This window comes from Armigeres subalbatus, chromosome 3 (genome assembly GCF_024139115.2).
Source record: "Armigeres subalbatus isolate Guangzhou_Male chromosome 3, GZ_Asu_2, whole genome shotgun sequence".
Lineage (NCBI taxonomy): Eukaryota > Metazoa > Arthropoda > Insecta > Diptera > Culicidae > Armigeres > Armigeres subalbatus.
In genome coordinates, this window is record NC_085141.1 from 104,537,733 (window position 1) to 104,562,461 (window position 24,729).

The 24,729-nt window shown below is 39.9% G+C and overlaps 1 long non-coding RNA gene across 1 annotated transcript; it reads left to right on the top strand.

Moving 5' to 3' along the window:
• Window positions 1-789: 789 nt before the first annotated feature.
• LOC134227751 (uncharacterized) lies at window positions 790-24,113 on the top strand. The gene is made up of 2 exons (XR_009983747.1): window positions 790-988; window positions 21,430-24,113. It is a non-coding gene; the product is annotated as an uncharacterized LOC134227751 (long non-coding RNA).
• Window positions 24,114-24,729: the final 616 nt, after the last annotated feature.

A 24,729-nucleotide genomic window follows, 5' to 3' on the forward strand; every position in this document is an offset into this window, starting at 1 on the left:
ACACTACATATTTACGGGTTTGGTGTATTTTTGTTCGTTGCGATCTTTAATTTAATATGTGCTTTCGACACCACTCTCTCTTGTAAAAACGGTAAACAATACAAATTTTTACAAATACCACCACAATTTATAATAGTATATGAGCATTTTGACATTGGAGTATAAATTTATGCGCCAAAAAAGAGGGTACTGTCATACTTGCCAAACTCCATATGAAAAAAAATCCGTTGTCCCCCCTCTGTATACCGCACAGGCCACTTCGGCCTTAGTCTGAATAAATAATAATAATAATATGTCGAATCTTGACATCTCTGCTTTATGTTAGTAATTAAATCATTGAACGTATTGACATTATCCGGCAAACCTAAACGAGCTTTATCAGTTAGTCTGGTTTTGAATAATTTGACTAACATCGAATGTTGGGTATTGTCCGTCAAGTCAATTAAAACGGCACTATCATAGATTTGTATCACAGTAGTAGTCTTTTTTACTAACAGTTATTCGTAATCAAGAACAAATTCGTTATATTCATTTATAAGATTCAATAAATTTTTACTATTAACATTTTTTTTTTATATTGCTATAAAAGTTGTCAAATTTTACTATCAATAGTGATTTTATATTTTCCATTAGACATTCGTTTGAATAATAATATGTGTATACAATGCTTTGGATCACGACCACGCGTGAATTTTCAAACTGGTCAACTGGCCCGAACTGGTTAATACAGAGTCAGTTGAGTTCACCTCCCCTAGCAAGTTTCGAAAAGCGCTGCATACCTAAACGATGTGTACCCGATAGGTACATTTTGGCATTTTTGTTTGCTATAAAATGTGAATCCTGATGAACATGACTCCAGTTGTTGGCAAGAGTCATAGCAGTGAAAGTTGAAGTGCTGAAGAGTTCTAGTGATATTGTTTGTGTGGAATTTGCAGTCGAGTGTTGTGCTCCAGAGATGAGTGTAATTCTGCATTCAAATTTCTTCGGGGTATAGTTACAGTTACTACTGGTTTACGATGGTTTTTGCTATTGTTTTCAAACCGTTTGTTTTCCTGTTTTTTCGTAGATTTTTATATAAAGTGCATACCGCAATCAACAAAGGCACTATCATTGACAACGTCACTATTATGAAACAAGTTTCCGCTGTATACGCCTTTGCTTTGTCGTTTACGATCAATTCTGTTCTTTTTTGTTATGGTTTATTCTTCACTTGTTGTTCAGCGGCCAGCAGTTGCGCATTACACACTTTTGCAGATAATTATTATATTTGTTATCGATTTCAATGAACGTTTTACACTAGGAGCAATTGGCGTATTTTCTAAAATGTGTTTGCAATTACTGTGCCTAATTTTTAATATGCTTCTACCTCCGCGTTCCATTCCATTCCAGATAATCTATATTCAAATTTGTTCAAAATAATTTTATATTTCTTGTTTAAGTCATTCAAGATTTCTTGTTTTTCATTGATTCCCTGTAATGTGCGAGGGCGTTTTATACTTTTGGACAAATTGGCGTATTCTCTTTGTATACACCTATCTATTTCTCTTAATCTATTCATTAAAATGAAAATAATTCATACCTATATCGCACCTTCCTTATTTAATAATCCATGGATGTAGCTCTGCGTGCGCTCTGCATTCCCTGTCGTTGGTTAATTCGTTTTTCTGCCTTCGTGTTGTTTATGCCTGCTCGCCGTTGATTGTTGCTGCTACCTGGCTGGAATTCCACGCTCACTGTCGTTTGGTCATTTTCCGTTCATTTTTGTTTGTTTTTGTTTTGCACTGTTCCCGATCGGACGGATGAATTAGTTCGATGCCGCTTGCGGTTATATTCGTGTTATAGTCTTAGTTATAAACTTTATTCTTTGCTTTTTGAGATACAGAGTTGGAATAGGTCCTAATGGTCTAGAATCTTAACTTAACACTTCTTATCTTCTAACACTTCTTACATTCTACACTTCAAATGGACTTGTAAAATGACTTCTCTTTCAAAAGACTTCCTCGATTTATTTACACCAAGCTTAACAAACAAAAGGTATGCAATTAATGTTCCGGTTAGTACGATGAGGACAACTGTTATTATTTTGACTTACTACACTTACTACCCATTTTACTGATTGTCTTGGCGGCTTTATTTTATTTTTTTTCTCTCACTGATTTAGATTAGTTTCACTGATTGCAATTTACGCTCGCCATGAAATATCTTACGGTCGCCATGAGATATCTTTACTGTTATTTTAGAACGCAAACCAACAGCGTGTCCGTTTTGGTTAACTTGAAGTTCACTAATCTCTTCGCATCATCTTTATCAAAATCCGTGTGTTTTCCAAAATGTTTGAATTCCATAAATCGAGTTTTCCATGCCTGGTCAATTTTACTTCATCATTGTTTCTCAGAGAGACAACGTCTATTCCTATTGTTACTTATATTTATTAATCTAATCATTAAGGGTTTCACTTGTTTTACTTTATTATTCCTTTGCAGTTAACGTGTGTGTTTTACACTATTTAGTAAATAGGTATGCTCTCTCTTTATATATTCATCAATTGCTCTTAACCTATTCATCAGTTGCAATAAGAAAAATTATGTTTGTATTTATAATACTTTTTTTATGTCTTGCCATTATTCTCTATTCATATAAGATTCAAATTGATCTCTAGCTTACATATAAAGTATTTACTTGTTCCGTTAAGTTAAATATGTGAAGAGATCTAGGTTTCTTCCATCGCTTGCTTTCCTTGTAAAGGGTGATCTGTATCCCTTCGATTCTAGAATGAATATTCTAGGATGGTCAGTAATGTACCCGTCGAATGCACACAACTGTGTCTTTTCTTTAGCTCTTATTGAGAACAGATGCTTATCCGAAATCAAGGTGTATACAGTCTTTGATTTCGATTCGACTGTATCGTAATCATAGGTTTTTCAAATTCTGTTTCTTCGCACTGTCTCCGTAAATCAACATCCCATGTCATATACCCGAACTCTGCATCTAAACACCATCCTATACTGTATGTGCATACTATTCCATTTCGTAATGTTATTTGGTCATTCTCTACGTCTGCTGTAGCTGTGTAATCATACAGACTTATTTCATACTGGTAGAACACCAATGCTCCTTCCCAAGTACCTTACCTTGTACTCCTTACCCAAGTACTCCTTACCTTGCATTGGTGTATTCTAGTTAATATCTTTGGACTTCTTTGGAGTACTTGGATTCGTGTCTCCATCGTAGTCAGATTTCGGGTTGGTGGGACACAAGATGCAACGTCCATTAGTGAATAACTCGTGATATTAATGTCATTGCTCGCGCAATCATAGGCAATCAATCCTCTCAATTCACTGCCTATTGCCTCTCCAATACATAATAATAGCATTATTATGGTAATGGTCCAAAAATTCAAATTTATGGCCCGTGTTGCGCTTACTTGTGAGTTGTCCACCTTTAATGCCTTTCTTTCTCGTTCGTCTGAACTGACTGTTACGTATCTCGTTGAAGCCGTGAGCCCGTTACCAGCCCAGGCACATGGCTTGATTCTTCGACGTTTTCTTCTCTTGTTTTCGTTACCCTTTGTCGAAATTGTCAACGTCGCTGGTAACTTCCTTTTGACTGCTCCGCCCGTCCGCAATAGTAAACGCTGAATTATGGTTGCTTCTCCTGGAACTTCGCATATTGTCATCACATTTGCTCTTCCCCCATCGTAGTTGAATGATGCCTCGTTGATTGCTTCCTTGACTTCGATGGTTCTCGATGGTGTGATGAACACATTGTTCAGCAGTGTTGCGTTACTAAATACGATGCTCTCGTCGTTCCTGGTTGCCTCGTCGTTGAATACGATGTTCTCGTTGTTCTTCGTTGCTTCGTCGCTGACTACGGTGTTCTCGTTGTTCTTCGTTGCTTCGTCGCTGACTACGATGTTCTCTATTAACCAACCCTTTTGTGCCAATGTTGAGTTGTGCTCATTGTCCGCCATCACTGATTGCTTGCTGTCTGTTGGTTGCATCGGTACTAATGATTCATTATCTCCGCCAATTATCATTACCGCTTCACTTGCCGTAGGTTCAATTCGTTCCTTAACCGGTTGTTCATTTTGTGTACGATATACGTCCAACACTGCTACGCTGGACGCTGCCCGGGTATAGATTCCTTGGATCGTTTTTATCTTAATCTTGCGAACCTTTTGATCTCTGGCTTGTATTACTTCGATGACTCTACCCTTTAACCAGTTTCGTCTATTGTCGCTATTATCCATGATAACTACTACATCATTAACCTTGATATTTTTGGTTTCTGTGTTCCATTTCTGCCGTTGTGCTATTAATGGCAAATACCCCGCCTGTCACCTATTCCAGAAGTAATTGCTATAGTGTGTAGCAAGTCTCAAATGCTCTCGCTCCAGGTTGTGAGTTTTTATCATAAACGACGGTAAAAACTATCCTGACCTACCTATTAATATGTGGAACGGCGTAAGCACTTCATCATCTTCTCCATCCACCCAATATGGGTCAAGGGTCGTGAATTTAGGAAATACTCAGCTTGAATTAGGGCTCCTCTTAGCACCTCCACTGTTGATGCTCGATTTGGACGTGAATTGATCATTTCCTTTAGTGTGTCCTTAATTATTCTGATGAGTCTCTCCCAAGCTCTTCCGAAATGTGGTGCTCTTGGAGGATTAAATTCCCATGACAACTCAAGTTTGATGGCTTCCCCGGAAATCATTCGATCGTTTATGTTAGCCATTAATATTTTCATCTCATTATGAGCGCCTACGAAGTTGGTTCCGTTGTCGCTGTAGAGATGCGATACCTTGCCTCTACGACCTTGGAAATTCACAAAACACAGCAGGAATGCGTCCGTGGACATATTTTCGGCTAGCTCGATATGTACCGCTCGTGAAGACATGCACGTGAATATGGCTCCCCATCGTTTCTCTTTAGAGCGATTGACTGCTACTTCGAATGATCCAAAATAATCTACTCCGGTATGCGTGAATGGATATATGAATGGACTCGTTCTGCATGCTGGGAGGGGTGCCATCTCTGGATATATTGGCCTTACGCGCTTATTCATACAATATTGACATCTTGCCTTTACACACTGAAAGGCTGCGTTTAGTCCGACGATATGGTACTTTTGCTGAAGTGCAGCTAGAACGGATTTGTCGGCTTGATGCTGAAACATGCGATGATACCAGTTTATGATTAAATGGGTGATGTGATGCCCTTTCGGTAGTATTACAGGATTTCTTGCTTCTTTAGGAAGAGTTTTAATATATTCCAACCTGCTACGAAAACGCATTACTCCTTGCTCATCAAGTTGCGGCATCAATTTTGATAATGGACCGATTGTTGTTAGTTGTTTATTTTTCTGGAGATCCTTTATTTCATCTGGGTATGCGTCTTTCTGAGCCTTTCTATATAATCTATTCTCGGCCTTTATCCGATCCTTCATATTTAAGGCCTTATTAAAACTCTTCCTCTGACACCCAAATTGGAAGATCTTTATCATTATACAGATCCGGAACAGTAGTTTCCACCAACATGAAAATCTCTCCTCCTGGATTACATTGTCTTGACATTCGAGTAATCCAACGAATTTTGCCTCTTCGGTAGTCTCCTTTGTTTCTTCCTTTGGCCATTCACACATTGGCGATCTTAAAAATTCTGGTCCCGTTGCCCAAATGGAGTTCTTAACAGCCTTCTTAGTCCCTTCGTCAGCTTGGTTCTTATCCGTAGGAACCCATCTCCATTGATCCATCGTCGTTGTATCCAGTATTTCTCCTACTCTATGAGCAACGAACTGTTTATACTTCCGATGATCCGAGTTTATCCAAGCTAGTACTGTCCTAGAGTCCGTCCAGAACGTGTGGCGTGTGCTATTTAGACGCGTTTCCTTTATTATAGAGTCCGTTAGTCTGACGCCGAGCAATGCAGCTTGAAGTTCTAATCGTGGTATAGACAGTGCTTTAATGGGGGCTACTCTTGATTTGGCTGCTAGTAGTGTTACGTTAGTATTGCCTCCGCTTATGGTTAGGCAATATACTACAGCAGCGAACGCCCTCTCGGAGGTGTCTACAAATGTGTGTAGCTCCGCTTGGTTATTGTCATTGCTTAATATCCATCTCGGGATTCTAACTATACTGGTCGTTTGCACCAGTTCCAGCCAACGTTCCCACAGCTCGAAGGTTATGTCAGAGATAGGATTGTCCCACTCTGACGTTTCCTTGTGTATTTCCTGTAGTAGAATTCGTCCATGGATCGTAACATTAGAGATTAATCCCAATGGATCAAATACGCTCATCACGAATGATAATACTTCGCGTTTTGTTGGCTTCCGAATTCTACACGACACTTCTTCTGGTAGACGCCTTAGATCCACCTTGAATCCTATATTATCCTTATTAGAATTCCAAAAGATTCCTAATATTTTTGCAGTGTTGTCTCCCTTTCCTTCGAGTTGTTTTATCATATCCTGGTCTGTTCTTTCTGCTGGTATAGTTTTCATTAACTCTGGGCTGTTCGAGCAGATTTTTGTAATAAAAAATCCTCCTTCTTGGTGTGCTTTTATCACCTGCTCGGTTGTGTCTATCGCCTTTTGAAGCGAGTTAAAACTATCTTCACAGTCGTCGACGTAGTGCTGGTTTAATATCGGATCGTGTGCCAATGGATATTTGTCTTGCAATCGTTTTGCGTTATGATTTTTTGCTGCTTGAGCACATGATGGCGAACACGTAGATCCAAATGTCATTACCTCCATGACATATATTTCAGCACATCTGTCTTGCTTGCAGTCACGCCACAGGAATCTTTGCGCATTCTGATCCTCTTTTCTTATTTTTACCTGATGGAACATTTCTTTAATGTCCCCGCAGACTGCGTATTTTCCTTCCCGGAAACGGATTAGTATTCCAAACAGCGACGTCGTGCTGTCTGGTCCTGATAATAAGGCTGAGTTGAAGGACTCACCTTTAATTTTTGCAGCTGCATCGAAGACCAATCTTGGTTTCGGTGGGTTCTTGTTTTGATTAATTATAATGAAGTGTGGTAGGTAAAATATCTTGTCCACGTCTTCCATTAATTCCGCCGCAGTGAGCTTCCTGGCGTAACCCTTTTTAACATAATCTGACATTGTTTCAATAGCCCATCTCTCCAATTCGACGTTCGTCTTCAATTTATTCTCCAGACTCCTCAATCTTTTCATGGCCATCTTGAAACTGTCTGGAAATTTATGGTTGTCATACCGCCATAATAATCCAACTTCGTATCTGCCTTCCGTGTATTTTAGCGTTTCGTTCAGAGTTGTTAAGGCTCGTTTATCTTCCGATGATTGCGGTAATTCGTTGATAGGTTTAACTCCAAAATCCTCGGTTGAAAAATAGTTATCCATTAACTTCCTCAATCCTTCCGCTTCGTGTTGAAGCACCATTGTGTGTTCAGTTGGTGAGTTCGTGGATAGCTTTCCGTAGATCAGCCAACCTAACTTGGTCCTCATAGCGATTGGTTCACCGGGTCGTCCCCAACGATGTTCGTGTCCTATAAGAAAATAACCATGGTTAATACCAAGAAGAACGGTTGGTCGAATCGCTCCGAAGTCTTTTATAGGAAGTCCGCTCAAGTGGGGATATTGCCTTTGCAATTTATCATAATTCATGCTTTGTAAAGGAAGTTTTAGATTATTTATGGTTCGGATATCCTTTAGGGTGTAGATCTTTTTTGACGTTCCCCTTATTTTCAATTGAACGCTACGACTCTCATTATGATCCGTGGTAAATTCTTGTGTCCATGACAACTGTAGCGGATGGAGTTTACCTTTTAAGTTCAATTCCTTGGCCATATCAGCCTCTATTAAGGAAAGTGAGGATCCAGGATCTAAAAATGCGTATGTTTCAACAGACTTGCTTCCGTTGTATAACGTTACGGGCACTATCTGATAATGAGTCGATGATGTCGTAGCTGTTTCTTTTGGGTTGTTCACCACTTCAATATCCTCCGTGCGAACATCCTGCTTACTGTGAAGCATTCGGTTATGTTTCCTTTGACAGCCGTCCATTCCGCAAGCCTTTTTTCTTGGGCAGTTAAGCAAATTATGATTTGAAGATGTTAAACAACTAAAGCATAACCGTAGCTTAACGGCCGCCTGGAATCTCTCTTCGATCTTCATTTTTCGAAAGGCCTTACATTCAGTTGCCTTGTGTCTGCCAGGTTTCTTACATATCTGGCATACGTTTAGTTTCACCTTAACAGCTGATGGCTCATGATGGTTAATCATCGCTTTCTGACGTGCAGGTGGCGTATCAATTTTCATCGCTCTTGCCGTCCTAGCGAATGGTTTTAACCAGTTTTCCAAATCGTCCAATGTCTGGACCTGCAATTGATTTGGCTCGTTCAAGTAATATTCAGTTCTCTTAACCTGAATGCTATATGGGAGTTTTTTAACTAGCTCATCTACCAGCCTATGATCAGAGAGATATTTTTCTTGCCCGATCATCTTTATGTTATTGACGAGGTTCTCGAGTGCGTCCGCCATCTCGATTACTACCGTCTTGGATTCCTTCCTAATCTTGGTTACGTCCGCTAGTAACTCCTTATATATTAACTCTGGCCTCCCAAAGTGCTCTTCGAGTCGGAGCATTATATTCGGTACGTTATTAGAGTCCATCATTAACTGATGGACACTTTTAGCGGCTAACCCATATAGAACTTGTTGTAACCTATTTAAATTTTCTAGGTTATTAAAGGCACCTTGCTCGGTAGTTTTCTCATATGCCTGCTTAAAGTTCGGCCATTCCTTAGCCAGACCACCGAATCTCGGTAAGCGCATTAGCGCTTGCCGTTTCAAGTATATGGTCCAATCTTCCTTTACTTCTTCTTCTTGTTTCAAGCCGATTCCGGCTAACGTTTTGGAAATATCAGAAGTTGCCTTCTGTTGTTCATGAAGTATCTGTTTAAGGAATGCTTCTGTCAGGTTGCTAGAGACTACTGCAGCAGCCGACTTCAATTTTGTTATCTCTAATGTTATGCGTTCGCATTTAACGCACAGAAATATTTCCTCAGGTTTGGGTTTCGATTTAAGCTTAGCGCATGACGGGTGGAACCACCTGTCACACTCTGAACATTCCACCATGTACTCATCCTTATCGTCAGGATCATGGCACATGCGGCAGTTTCCCGCTTTGTTATTCACAAAATATTTGGACATTTTGAGTTATTTAAAGTTTTGTCACAATTTTAAACCTGATTCTTGGCCAAACTTTAAGGCTTATCTGCACTTAAGGTTTTTTAGGATAAGTTTTATCCACGAATTTCGTGAGACTATGCTCGACAACCTTCTGGCGAGGTGTGTTTTCCCAAAGGGTTAAACTGAATTGTTTTGTCTCTGAAATTCTGCCTTTAGGAAGGGGCTGTCGCTTCCAAGTTTTATAATGATTGCCTTGTTTTACTTGCTCTGTTTTGAGATCTACTTCTCTGAAGTATTCAACTAACTCGTCGATCTCTCTGCTCAAATCTGACATCACTTGATCAGTGAGCTAACTTTTGAACTAGACTTATCTTAGTTCTTTAATACGCCTACGAAGGCTCTTTGCACTTCCTCGCGGAAACGTGCTATTCTCCTCAGAGAATCCCTGTGATTTATTAATCACAATATTGCCTACAAGGGCTCCTCTACAATCAACCACTCTTCTCAGTTCTCACTTCACTTGAAGCACGTTTTTACTTTACGTGCCTTAATTAGTCTCACTTCTTGCAACCATCTGCGGCTCAGCGACTCACTTTTACTTTTCACTTAACTGTTCTTTATAACGACAGATTTACTGCCGGAGTTCTAATTTCACGCACGATAAATCTCGTACACTTGTCGATCTTTGGGCGCCGACAACACAATCAACGTCGTGACACTTCCGATAATGAATTTACTAGTTTTCCTCTCTGGAGCCACCAAAATGTTTGGGGCGAACCGAACATTAACAAGAGGAAGTGTGCTATGGTGCTTTCGGATTTCAATGACCGACTCACATGAGATGAAGCTAAGAACTACTTGCAACGCACTTGCATCTGTACCCGGCAATTTTTACTGTCTCTGTCTGCTTATCGCAATTCTTTTTTCTTAACTATCAACGACTCATCGTCGCCAAGATTTACGACCGCATCTTTGGGTCGCTCTATTATGATCGATTCTGGGTCTTTATTTTCTTAATGATTATTCGTCTCTGCTTACTTACTTGTACGTACCCTACAGTAAGGATGATAATCTAAACATAAAGTGCCAAGAAAATGCCATGCGGCGCGCTGATAGTAATTTTCAACAAACCCAATGACGCACAAATGATTCATGTACATAATGATTGCTAATTCCGTGTACTGTAACTACATTGATTGATTTAATTAACAGCGCGTTCGTAACAGGCACGTTTCTCTTTATTCGACTGGGGCAGGGTTACTACAGGTTTCACTCCGAAATCCTCAGTTGCAAAATAGTTTCGGAGCATATCATCTAGATTGCTTGAATCTACAACCATTGAATAAATGGGTTCGTCAGTGGATGATGTTATGCTTCCAAGCAATGCCCAACCTAATTTGGTTTTTATTGCGTATGGTCCTTTTCCGCGCCATTCCAATGGTAGTAACAGGTGCGTGTTGTCTATCCCGATCATGATTGTTGGCTTTGCGTTCTTGTATCCTTCCAATGTAACATCAACAAAATGTTAATCCTTGCATTGGTCCTCGAAATTTTTCAGGTCAATTGATTGGGTTGGCAAATGGAGATTTTTAACAGTTTGGACTCCTTTCATCGTATATTGTCGATTCGTTGTTCCTTTTATCTTTAGTGAAGCATATCGACTTTCAATGTTCTTACTTATGTTTTGAGCCCAATTGAGGGTAATCATTTCTTTTTTGCCTTCCAATTTCAAGAAATCGGCAATTTCTTTATCGATCAGCGTGAATGACGATCCTTGGTCTAGGAAAGCGTAAGTCTGAATTTTCTTAGCTCCATTACTTAATTCCACCGGAATAATCTGATATATGATTTTCCTTTTGAATTCCTGGTGATAGTTCGTAGTTTCGATTTTCTCCTGGACAATTGGCTTGATTGGCCTTTTCTCGTGAAGTGTCGAGTTATGCTTTTTGTTACAACCTTTTACGATGCATATGCATCTCAGAGAGCTTCTGCACTGAGATGAACGATGTCCTGGCTATAAACAGTTGAAACAAAGAACGAACAAACTGAATCTTCTCTTCAGTTTTCATTTGCTTATAATTCTCGTATTGGTAAAGTCGATGTTCGTTCTTGCATAACACGCGTGAACTTCGTGACGCTTGATGGATATTAATTCAGGGGTTTTTCTCGGTTTGCTGAGTCATCGATTTCAAAACTCGGAAGCTTTTGCTTTTAGAGTTCATCCAGTTGCTCTAATCTGCCAGGGATGGAGTTGCCGCATTAGCATTACCGATTAGTACATCTGCCCACTGCAGCTGCATTGAATGCGGTAATTTTTCTACGATGTCTTGTATCAGCCGGTGATCGTTGAGATAATCCATCTTGCCTAGCGCTGCCATATTGTTGACCAGGTTCTCCAGTGCTTCCGAGATTTCTAGCACTGAGTGGCTAGATTCCTTCTTTATTCTCGGGATGTTCGAGACTAATTCCCGGTACATTATTTCCGGGTTTCCATAATTTTCCTCAAGTCTCTTCATAATTTTTGGAACATTGATGGGATTTTACATCAAATGTTGCACGCATTTGGCCGCCGTCTTTCTCATCATCTTCCTTGCACAAACGACAATTTCCCAGGGGGTTAATGACGATTTTCACTGACGACATCTTGAGTTGTTAATTTATTCAATCAACGCACAGTTCAATTACTCCTTATAATCTGGCACGTTGCTATCCAGTTATGCTCCTCCGAAGGTGTTTCCAATTCCAAATGTAGTCTTTGATATCTCTTAACCTATTCATCAGTGATATTTAACTTCTCGTAGAAGTAACACACACGAAATCATTAATTTACTATTCATCAGTTTTAATCAAAAACTCCTTTTTTTCAAATAATTCTGAGTCTGTTTATCGGTAATTGTATTTATTATTCTTACGAGAACCGGTTTACGTTTTATCGGGTCAAGGAAATTGTACGGAACCTTACATTTGTAAGCAATATTTTTATTATAAGATATAGCAATCATTTTTTATCCTTTTACACATTGTGAACTTTTTGTTTATTTATGTATATAAATTTGGGATTTATAATATGTAAATACTATAACAATCACTTTTGTTTTCTACACATACCATGTTGTCCTCTGATCGTTTCGCTCTAATCGTTTGAAGATGAGTCTGCCGCATACCGCAAGGCAACTCCCACGCCGATGCTTACCAAAAGCATGCCCACTGCTACCTGGAGGGGTATTTCCGCTAACACTGCTGCTGGCGCTCGTAGCTCTGTCTGCGCTCCGCACTCCATGTCGTTTGGCTAATTTGTTCCTCTGCCTTCGTGGTGTTGTTGTTGGGCATTTCAGCGTTTCTGGTGCACTGATCACTTAATATGTTTGAACTTTAGTCGAATTCCGTAGCTTCTGTCTTTGTGTTATTGTTGGGTTTCAGGCTATCTAATGTATCAATCACTTAAGTTTGAAAATTACTTGAATTTCTTATTCCGCCTTCTCAGCTATTCATCGTCACTATAGACACTTATGCACTTTGACTGGAAGTAAATTATCACGCTACTAGAGCTGTTTGTTCCATTACTGTTCGACGCGAACGTTATTTAGTCTCACCTCTCGTTGAACCGTGTTCTGCACACTTTTCTTATTATATTTGTTATGCATACGCAGCAGGAGGTACGCGATGGTCACTATTACGATGGTTGTAACACCGCCAACTAGAATTCGCATTTCCGTTGTGGCTAGCTCCACTTGATTGGTGTTGAAGTAGTCCGAATTGAACCAGCCCATCATGCCAGAACTCGTTAGTTTATCACTTCACTTGGATTAAGTACTTTTCTGGACGGAAAACTGAACACTGATTTTCACTTATCCGAAGACTGCTAGACAGACTAGAAGACAACTGCGAGACAGTTGGTAGTCTACAGTGGCTAAATCTCTTTTTTCCGCCATAATAGATGATTAAAGTGGGTTTAATTAGTTTCCAGTTTAAGTTCACGTTTGATGCAACGAGGGCATCGTTCGCTTAGCCTTTTATTTTCCGGCGAATAATTTTGCAAATTACATGGAATTTATTTCGATCAACGATGGTGGCACCATGTCTCCGCGTGTACCACTCGACTAAATCTTCGTCATCATTAATCCACGCATAAAGATTAGTAAGATAACAAGGTCTGAGTTTATTAAATTGAGTAATTAAAGTATCAATTTTGGAATTTTGATGCTTTTCACTTTTGTCACACTAAATCTGGCATCAATTACACTAGTTTCGTTCACCCAAAGCTCATACGACCACGGACATAATTGAAACAAAAATCTAGGTTTCTTAACTTTTATTAACGTGAAAAAATATGCTTCATTCTTTATTCTTTCTTGTTTTTTTTCTTAATCGTTTATGATGTTCATCCAGTTGTATGCAGAAATGGATGTTGTAACGTGTGTCGCTAACTTATATGTTCGACACTAGTGCATTGGCTATTTCAATATCAAACGTTTGTTGGTTGCAACATACCGTATCACACTTTTCATCCGACTTATTACACAAATGGCGACGGTCCTTTTTGTGCAATATATTGAAGCGACATCTTCTCGGCTTCTTGGTTTGAGATACTTTCAATATTCTCTCCATGCTGTCTTCACAAACAGGATGCTCTCAAAGCGACACTCAAGCTTTGATCGCAAACTTGAATCTGTGTTTTCCTCTCTGGAGCCACCAAATGTTAATTTGTGTGCTGAAATTTTATATCGCGTGAAGGTTCGATATATGATATAATTCCAGCCGACACTTAACTGTTCCTGAACTCGACTATATCACGAGATAACGACAGTATTTCAGAGCAGTATACTTGTATATTTTGGCCTTATCATTCAGTTCGGACTCCTGTCTCAGGCGGAGGGCTGATGGTTGATAATAAATACTGTATATTGCTCAACAATAACAATTTTTACCGTTCTATAGTTCTATCGACACTTTAATGCTTTGCTTTGCAAGTCTAAACACTTCAATCCTGTCTTGATTTTTTTGGTATGTCGTGGCGTAGAGTAAGCAGAAGAAACTACCAGATGGAAGCTTGGCAGAGGAAACGTCGTGCGATTTATATAGTAACCAAAAATGGTCACCCGCTCGCTTTCAAATCCATTTCTATTTCTCTGCTGTATTCTACTATAACACTATGATAAATATGACCGTTACAGATTCCAACTAGAAAACGATGAAAATTCACATGGCACTGATTTGCGATCATAGACAGTATAAATGTCTTCTAACTTGTTGTTTAATTTGTCAACATCATCAAAAGTTATTTGTGTTCCCCGCTTTCAAAACGTTTTTTTGTTGCTATTTTTCGATTATTTTATAAACTAAAAGCACAGTCGGACTTCGGATTCGAAGATTCATGTTCCAGATCTGTCCTGTCACGGTCGCCATGTGATATTTCTTACAACCAAACCCTTAATGAGTAGTCGTGACGTCATCAGAAGAAGGATGGAAAACATTAAAAATGACGTAAAATCACTTCAAACTGTTTACTGTAATTCCTATTAAATCGACCAAAACCCTAATGCATAATGCTATCATGGGTTGAGCTTTCCAGTCTCTGTAAATTACAAAGGTTTTTAAAAGTGTTGAATGCTCAAAATGGCAATTGATATTTCCTAGTTCGTTCTTCAGTCAGTTCTTCCTTGCATTCGAGAAGCTATTCTGAAGTTGGAAAATATCGAAAGCTTTCGGACGTGAGCTAACGAAAACAACCGTTTCACTTTGGTACAAGTCTAAGACTACTTTATTTGAAATTAATTGAAAGTTTATATACAAATTTCTTACATCTAATGTTTACCTGATCCTAATCTACATTGCAGCATCGAACGCCCTTTTCATTGCCCGTCTTCCTCGACAACGATAAGTCTATTACTCACTTCCTCTTTTAAGGCTGCGCTCGCCCTTTTCTATGTGTGTATTATCAGTTTGGCATGTCTGTCTGCCTGTTCTTATGTTGATGTTTTCCATAGAACATTTTGAAGAAAACTGTCTTATCAAGGAGTTTTATTGCTCAGCAACAATACCGCTTGATGCATATCTACTTACTTGCTAGATCTGACTCATACTCAAACCACCAACGATCTTTTCATTAATTGAAGGGTGAAAGGGGAAGTGGCAGGCTAAAATTTGTTTTTATGTCGTTACGCCTCTGGACAATTCTCTGTAAAATCATGATTGATTTTCGGGATGTCAATTTTGTATTTTTTGATTTCTCTGAAATTTTGCATATACATTCTTTGTGATCAAAAAACATAATTTTCATCATTGGTTTGCCATTTTGACTCAAGCCTAACTTTTGACAAGGGCCTGAACAAAAACAACTCGAACACAAAGATTGTGTATCTAAAATTTCAGAGAAATCAAAAAATACAAAAATAAATCGACCTTCGATTTCACAGAGAATTGCTTCTATGCAACCAAGGAAAAAGGTTAGAATTTACCTAGTAGTTATAATTTATGACCTACTGAGAATGAAATGGGTAACAATAAATTTAGGTCTTTATCTTTTGGATTGAAATCAAGATTTTGTGTTGCTTACACTCCGCTTAGTCTGAGAAGGTAGTTATAATCAGTTATGTAGCTCTGTTTTTAACTCAATTACGAAACCAATACGACTTTTAAGATTATTCTGCTGTTATAGCTGGTGGAGACATTAATTAAGGCACCCGTCCCCGCTTTCATTGCCATAGTTTTGGCCACTCCATGTGCAATGCCTTCTAACTTGTTGGTTAATTTGCCAAACGCTTCACACGAGTTATTTGTGTCTCCCTTTTGCGTCGTGCTTTCAACACATGTCTTGGCTATTCTTTCCCAATATTTTATAAATTGAGACTGAAACTGTTGGACTTCGGACACGAAGATTGCAGGTTCGAGTCCTGTCACGGTCGCCATGTGATATTTATTCCAAGTAAACCTTTAATTCGAGTAACAGTAGTCTTCTGAAGAAGGATGCAGAATATTCAAAGCGACTTAAACCACGTTAAATCATTTACTGTGATTTCTATTAAATTTCTCCAATCACTTTGCATAATGCAATCATGGGTTGAGCTTTCCAGTCTCTGTGAAATGTCTTGATGGCAACTTGCTACTTGGTTTTAGTGACACTACAATTATGGTCGTTCGGACAGAGCAGTGTATAGATGGATGCTCCCATCGGGGGTAGTACACATGCTTTTGTTGGTCGATGATATGACCGCAATACTTTCAATCTGCTTGCACTCCACAGACCAGTTTTATCATCTTTGTTTACGAAATAACGAATGTTTTTTGTTTTGTTTTGATCGCGTGCACTGCATTTAATTCACTTCACGGTGATGTTTTTGTTTGCTTTTTTTTTTCTTCATGCAAGATTATTGGGCTTGATTTTCCTGTCTGCCACGCTCTTAACTACTGCTTTCATATGGTTATGATAAGCGCGAACAATCGCGTAGGCTACCCCTATTACGAGGATTGTGATTAGCACTATCGCGATAAGTTTGATTTCCTCCACTGCAATGTTATTCGTTATCACATTGTCGCCGAACCACGTAATTTTAATTACTCCGCGTGCAGATCTTTTGATCACGGGTTGCCAAATGATGTTCTTACATTGGACAGAAAAACACCATACAGTTTAACGTCTAAACTTAGAATGCATCTCTCTTTACTTTCGCTTAACCTAATTAAAGTCTAGTTACCATCTAGTTATTCTACCTTGAACTCGGGTAGCACAATATTTGGAATAACCCAAAAGCCATAATAAACATAATGCGCTCAAAGCATAACGGTTGAGGACAATAATATTTTAGTTCTCTTTGCCAACCACTCCGTCTAGCCCTCGTATAAACGCATTCTTGTTGTAGATTTATACTATGTACGGACCTTATCTTCAGAAAATGAATGTTCGTTTGGTTTGGAAGTTAAACATCAACTGTTTATTCAATATTACTGTTCGTTACAAGAAGTTTTGTTACACAAAATATAAATTGGGAGGAGCCATGTTTGATTGTGGTGTATCAATAAGTTTCGAATCTAATTTACTTGTAATTATTTGAATAATGGTTTGATTAGCTTCCCTCGACGCTTTAATAACGAAATTTAACGACGCTAAAGGTATTTGATCTTTGTAATGAATGAGTCGTTCTTCGATATCAGTGAACAACTCCCTAGAATATTTCAATTTTGCTAGCAAAGTTTCTTTTTTGTATATCGTATTCACTGATTTGTTTTAGATTATTTGCAATCTTTATTAAAGAGCCAATATCTTCCTCTAATTGGCTAAACATTAAGAGCTGAACGTTTAAAATTTTAATATGAAATGAAAAATAAAACTTAATCTATAGTCGATTAAAATTTGTACTTATCAATTTTTGTTCCTGTTGTAGTAGGTAACTCGATCCAATGTACTCCTTAAGAAACCATTCTTTTACGCCTCACTTCGTTCGATAGGATGCCCTAGTTGCTGTTCGCCCCTAATTCTCATCTCCTGGGGTGTACATGGTCGCTCACTGTTTGAAACTCCAGTCGAACATATTCGATTCACAGCTGATAACAAACACCAAGCCGCAATTGTCACCAAATCACACAGATGTTTTTGGATTTTTAACGCTTTCAGAATTGTCTTAACTAGCTTCACGACTACACTTAGCACTTGGGATGTAGCTCGTCTTATTTGTTCACTTGGATGCTACTTAGGTTATCCACTGATAACACCCGTGCGTGGTTAAAATCTTCACCTTGCCGCCTCGGCATGAGAAAACTGTGGATCTGTTGCTGTGCAATTGGAGATCAGAGAATGAGTATTATTGATCTCGTTATAAAAATCTTCTAGACCAGCGGTTCTCAACCTGGGGTACATGTACCCCTGGGGGTACCTTCGCCGAGCCCAGGGGGTACCTCGAACAAAATGCTTAATGGCGGATGAATTACAATTTTTATCAATACTTATTGATAAAGTTTTGACAATTTTGAATTTTTTTTTCTAAACTTTGTCTTATGCATGGTGATCAGTAAATCATGGCCTATTGAATCCTGCCCTCCACAACCAGTACAATGGATGAAGGGCTGTGAGACAAAACAACAAAAAGGGAAAACCTCGAATGAACAAATTTTGTAAAATTTCTATGCGATCTACCAGGCCAAAACAGAATGAAATCTAGAGTCTACAGATTTGAACGCCCCTATTTGAGAGACATGAAGACTTTTTCCTGAAAAGCTCAGTTGCTTCGTTGCAAAAGAATTGGAAGCATCCTTCTACGCTTCTCGGAAGCCTTCTTTCAAGTGACCCGGAAGCCTCTTTTTAAGAGGTTCGAAAACTTTCTTTTAAGAGGCCCGGAAGCCAAGCTTTTTTCTATAAACTTTTTTTTTCTGCTTTTTCTTTCAAAAGGCTCGATACCTTCTTTCAAAAGGCTCGAAGCCTTCCTTTGAAATGCTCGGAATTCTTTTCTCAAGAGGTTTGGAAGCGCCCATTCAAGATACTTCCGCCTTTTATAAGGCCCATAGGGGGTACCTCAATTAATACAAAAGTTCAAAGGGGCACCTCTCAAGAAAAAGGTTGAGAACCGCTGTTCTAGACTACGTCCCCTCTGGCAACTGCTAGATAATTGATAATCAAGAGTAGCCACGTCTCTTTTATCTCCGTAATAGGTAATTAAATAACAAAATAATTTTCTTAAGGTAATTAGCGTTCGTTTGATCACTTTCCAATTCAAATTAACATTTGATGCAACTAAGGCATCCACTAGGGCATTCGCTTCGCCTTTTATTTTTCGCCTGCCTGTTTTGGAATTTGTTGCGTTTTGCAACAGAAGTATCGCACGTAGCATGTCACGAAATCTTCCACATCCCTTATCCAGACATAAAAATCAGTGGGCTTTCAAGAGGCTCGGAAGCCTCCTTTCAAGAGGCTCGGAAGCCTCCTTTCAAGAGGCTCGGAAGCCTCCTTTCAAGAGGCTCAGAAGCCTCCTTTCAAGAGGCTCGGAAGCCTCCTTTCAAGAGGCTCGGAAGCCTCCTTTCAAGAGGCTCGGAAGCCTCCTTTCAAGAGGCCCGGAAGCCTCCTTTCAAGAGGCTCAGAAGCCTCCTTTCAAGAGGCTCAGAAGCCTCCTTTCAAGAGGCTCAGAAGCCTCCTTTCAAGAGGCCTGGAAGCCTCCTTTCAAGAGGCTCAGGCCTCCTTTCAAGAGGCTCAGAAGCCTCCTTTCAAGAGGCTCAAGCCTCCTTTCAAGAGGCTCAGAGCCTCCTTTCAAGAGGCTCAGAAGCCTCCTTTCAAGAGGCTCAGAAGCCTCCTTTCAAGAGGCTCAGAAGCCTCCTTTCAAGAGGCCCGGAAGCCTCCTTTCAAGAGGCTCAAGCCTCCTTTCAAGAGGCTCAGAAGCCTCCTTTCAAGAGGCTCAGGAAGCTTCCTTTCAAGAGGCTCAGAAGCCTCCTTTCAAGAGGCTCCAGAAGCCTCCTTTCAAGAGGCTCAGAAGCCTCCTTTCAAGAGGCTCAGAAGCCTCCTTTCAAGAGGCTCAGAAGCCTCCTTTCAAGAGGCTCGGAAGCCTCCTTTCAAGAGGCTCAGAGCCTCCTTTCAAGAGGCTCAGAAGCCTCCTTTCAAGAGGCTCAGAAGCCTCCTTTCAAGAGGCTCAGAGCCTCCTTTCAAGAGGCTCAGAAGCCTCCTTTCAAGAGGCCTGGAAGCCTCCTTTCAAGAGGCTCAGAGCCTCCTTTCAAGAGGCTCAGAAGCCTCCTTTCAAGAGGCTCAGAGCCTCCTTTCAAGAGGCTCAGAGCCTCCTTTCAAGAGGCTCAGAAGCCTCCTTTCAAGAGGCTCAGAAGCCTCCTTTCAAGAGGCTCAGAAGCCTCCTTTCAAGAGGCTCAGAGCCTCCTTTCAAGAGGCTCAGGAAGCCTCCTTTCAAGAGGCTCAGAAGCCTCCTTTCAAGAGGCTCAGAGCCTCCTTTCAAGAGGCTCAGAAGCCTCCTTTCAAGAGGCTCCTCCTGTCAAGTTGCTCGGAAACCTCCTTTCAAGAGGCTCAGAAGCCTCCTTTCAAGAGGCTCAGAGCCTCCTTTCAAGAGGCTCAGGCCTCCTTTCAAGAGGCTCAGAGCCTCCTTTCAAGAGGCTCAGAGCCTCCTTCAAGAGCTCAGAAGCCTCCTTTCAAGAGGCTCAGAAGCCTCCTTTCAAGAGGCTCAGGCCTCCTTTCAAGAGGCTCAGAAGCCTCCTTTCAAGAGGCTCAGAAGCCTCCTTTCAAGAGGCCTCAGAAGCCTCCTTTCAAGAGGCTCAGAAGCCTCCTTTCAAGAGGCTCAGAAGCCTCCTTTCAAGAGGCTCAGAAGCCTCCTTTCAAGAGGCTCAGAAGCCTCCTTTCAAGAGGCTCAGAAGCCTCCTTTCAAGAGGCTCGGAAGCCTCCTTTCAAGAGGCTCGGAAGCCTCCTTTCAAGAGGCTCGGAAGCCTCCTCTCAAGAGGCTCGGAAGCCTCCTTTCAAGAGGCTCGGAAGCCTCCTTTCAAGAGGCTCGCAAGCTTCCTTTCAAGAGGCTCGGAAGCCTCCTTTCAAGAGGTTCGGAAGCCTGCTTTCAAGAGGCTGGGAAGCCTCGCTTCAAGAAGCTCGGAATTCTTCTTTCAAGAAGTTTTAGAAGCATACCTTTAAGAGTCTCAGAAGCGTCCTTCCAAGATGCAAACGAAGCCTTTTTTTAAGTGGATCGAAAACCGCCTTCAAGAGGCTCGGAGACCTCCCTACAAGAGGCTCAGAAACCTATTATCAAGAGGCGCGGAAGCCTACTTTAAAGGGATTCAAAAGCTGAAAGGAGCTTCCCCTCAAAGGGCTCGGAATTATTTTTTTCAAGAGGATTGGAAGCCTACTTTTGAGAGAGCGGTACCTCAATTAATGCAAAAGTTCGAAGGCGTACCTCTCAAGAAAAAGGTTTAGAACCGCTGCTCTAAACCATTAAAAATACTGCATTTCAGATCCATTTCTAAGAATTTTCTTTCACAAAATACAATACAATTGTTATTTTTGTGTTGCTTTGTTTTGATTCAATATATCGATATCGAAAGCAAAAATATCGATATGACCGATATATTGAAAGCAATATATCGATACAAAAATATCGGATATCGAAACAAAAATATCGATATTCCGATATATCGGAAATATCGGAACGTCCCTACTTTCAAACTACCGTTCAAATTTTTTCGTCACATCTTTTGCACTCACACTTACAAACTGCCGTTCATTCGTATATTAGGAGAGAAAATTGTCTAACTGCTTATTTATTTATTTATTCATTTTCGTTTTTTTTTTAGATGAGGAAAAAAATCTCTGTTTCACTTTTATTACTCACTTTGTGACGGACTCAACGGAACCGTCACAGGAATTCCGGGGTTAGCAATGAAAGATAGTTCATTTATCCAACTATGCCATTTTCTGGATAAATCGGTTAAAGTTTTATCATCCCAACCTATTACCAGTCGCCAAATATCCTGTATTAGAATCGTCGACTCAATTGTTATATGTGCCATCAAACCCAACGGGTCATACTTACACACTCATTATAAATGACAAGACTTGTCGCTTCGTAGGTTCACTAATGGATTCAGTAGGAAGGTTAATTTTGACCAAGAAAAATTTTGACGTCTCACTTCTTACTCCTCAATTTTCTCTTCTCACTGTAAAAAGTTCCTAATTTCTCACTTTTCACTTTTCGGCCAAATGTCCCTTCCGGCCAAACGACCCATTCGGGCAAATGACCCTTTAGGCCAAACGACCTTTTCGGCCAAATGTCCCTTCTGGCCAAACGACCTTTTCGGCCAAATGACCCTTTCGACCATACGACCCTTTCGATCAAATGGGTTTCGGCCAAACGACCCTTCCCAACGACCAGAGTTTTTAACTTCGAAGGAAAGTGATAAACTACGCATATTGGCACAACGGACAACATATGTATCGGGTGTATCGAGCATAGGCAAGGATTTGTGCACCGAACAGGGGTTCTATTAACCCGGCGTCTGGAAGAATTCTAGCATTGTGTGATCTTTGGTTACCCGGTTAGATGAATCCAATGGTGCAATGATGGACACACACTTGCAGAGTACGAGCTTTTGAAAAGCAACCGTATGCTAGGAAAGTACCTACGGCATGTACGAATCCATTTTATCAATTTCCTGTCCCTTGCTGAAGATTCTCTTCACATCCTCTCCCACTGCTTTCGTCCACACCCATAATATCAGATCTCCGAATTGGCTGTTGAGTTGTTTGTATATTCTAATCCGGGGAGGGCAGCACAATGCTTGAACCTGGAGCTTATCGAGCATATACGAACCCGAAAGTGTGGATGGTCGGGGAATTTCGTAAGGAACATGTCTTTGGCTGCGACCACCTTGCTATAGTTCTCATTTTGTTCCCATTTAGATCTTATCAGAAACAAATTCCGTAGGCGAGAATGAAGATTCGGTGTGGTAGTCCTTCATCAGGATTTCAATGCGTTGAATAAGAAGTTTTCTATAGTCTGCTCTATGCCCGCTATGGACAGCTCGCCGGGTCGTTCACACCTTCACCTTCCGACTTTAGTTGGCATTTTAGAGTGCCCAGGAATTCCCACAGGATGTGAGTGGCAGCGTCCACCTTGAGATTCTTGTCTTCCACTGCCTTTCGAAAAGTTCACCAGAATTCCGATCCAGTACCGTCCAGTTTTCCGATGTGGACATTGAGCTGATATCATTATATAAGTCTCCGATTGATACTTCCTCTGCCAATGCAGCGGTGATATCTTCGTTGTTGCATTCCTCGATCCAGCAGTTTTGAATCGCTGGTTTCAGGTCCGCGCAACGTTTGCTTGGATTATCGCGTAGATCTGGACCCGATACTAATATGCGCTTTCAGTGGCATTGACTTGAATTAAACACTTGAGGAGGAAAGGAAACAAAGCCTTGAACACATCTTTACTGAATCAATCAACAACTAAGTAAATCATAGACAAACTCACTACTGTTTTTTTAATATTCGATACAGAAAACATGAAAAAATATCACTGGCATATTGTTTTTATTAGGCATTCGGTCGCACACATTCAATCTTAAACCGAATACGTTGTTAACTTGTATGCATTTCGAATAAAAAAACGAATAAATCGCAAAGCCTACGACTTGAATGAGCCTATTAATATTTTTATAAGTCTACTAGTTGTAAGTATAACTGGCAATTAGCAAACGAAGAGGTGAACAATAAAGGTTTAGATAAGTGATAGCTATCATAACATTCGGTCCCTGAACCGGTAAACTTAGAGCAGAGCTTTTAGATAGGATTATTGCGCCCTCTCAATTTAAATCTCTCTCTCTCTCTCTCTTTTTATACACGACTAAAGCAACAACAAAAATCCTTCCATATCACAAAGAAATGTTCACTATTTTCCGTAATTATAAGTACTGCGAAAACTGATCAGTATGATTATCGGTGACCATGATTGTCCTCTATTTAACAATTTATTTTACCGAAAAAAAAATCAATTCTTAAAAACGAACCGACTTAAAAACTCAAACAGATGTCAATTTGAAATCACAAGACAAAATTAAACTCTATTTTTTATATTAATGTAAATGAGAATAATGTAGAACAACACAGAAGGAGGTAGATATTGAAAGCTGTGTGAATATCGGTAGATTTTTTTTTGTGTACTGAACTATCGATTTAAAAGACATGCGTTTACGAAGGCGAAAAGTAGGGTAGTGACGAAAATATTCCGAGCTCAGCTACGTGTTAAAAACCAGAATGTTAACTAAACTTGCCGCTGTCTGTTTCTCTAATTTAAGTTGAATGAAGCATCTGCCTAATTGATAAACGAATCCCAAATTAACACACGAGTGTCGTACTGAGAAAGAGAAAATGAATACATGTGAAATGTGAATGTTATGAAATATAAAGTTATATTTGAAGAGATAAAATTTCGAAATAGATTTATCGAGGATAGGAAATATAAAATTAAAACACTGAATTTGTTTTTCCAATTATCGATGTCGGTGGTAATATCACTTGCCGCGAGTTCCTTGCAATGTCTTCTTCATTTATTTAGTATACACCTGAACGGATAACTCTGAATCAACATATTTTGTTGATTGGAATTTTAGAACCTCTCTGGAGAATCGACTTCGAAGTGCCGAGTTCCTAAATAATCTGGGAATTTGAATTCGTAGTAAATCTTCTACAGTTATTTCAGAAATCAAGGTGAAGGTGGATTGAGTACCCAAAACAAAAATTTGAAAGTATTGATACAATAAAAAATAGCATTCACTGTAGTAGTATTGGTGTCGTATTTATGAAAACAAAGATTATTAGTAGGGTGTTTCAGAAAACGACCCAGTTCCACCACGCCCACTCGATTCCGTCCCATGCTCCGCGTGTCCTCCGAAAACCTGAGCCGATTTGAACAAAACTGAATAAGCACAAGCAGTTTCAGGTGTGTATTAAAACTAGTATGAGAAACTAAACTTCTCATTATACTGACACATTATACAGCACCTCACCCGAAGCGCCGGCGAATAGCCACATTCCAGAGTATTCAATGAACGAAAACCGCACCTTAGGAAAGATCCATGGCTGATACAAATATT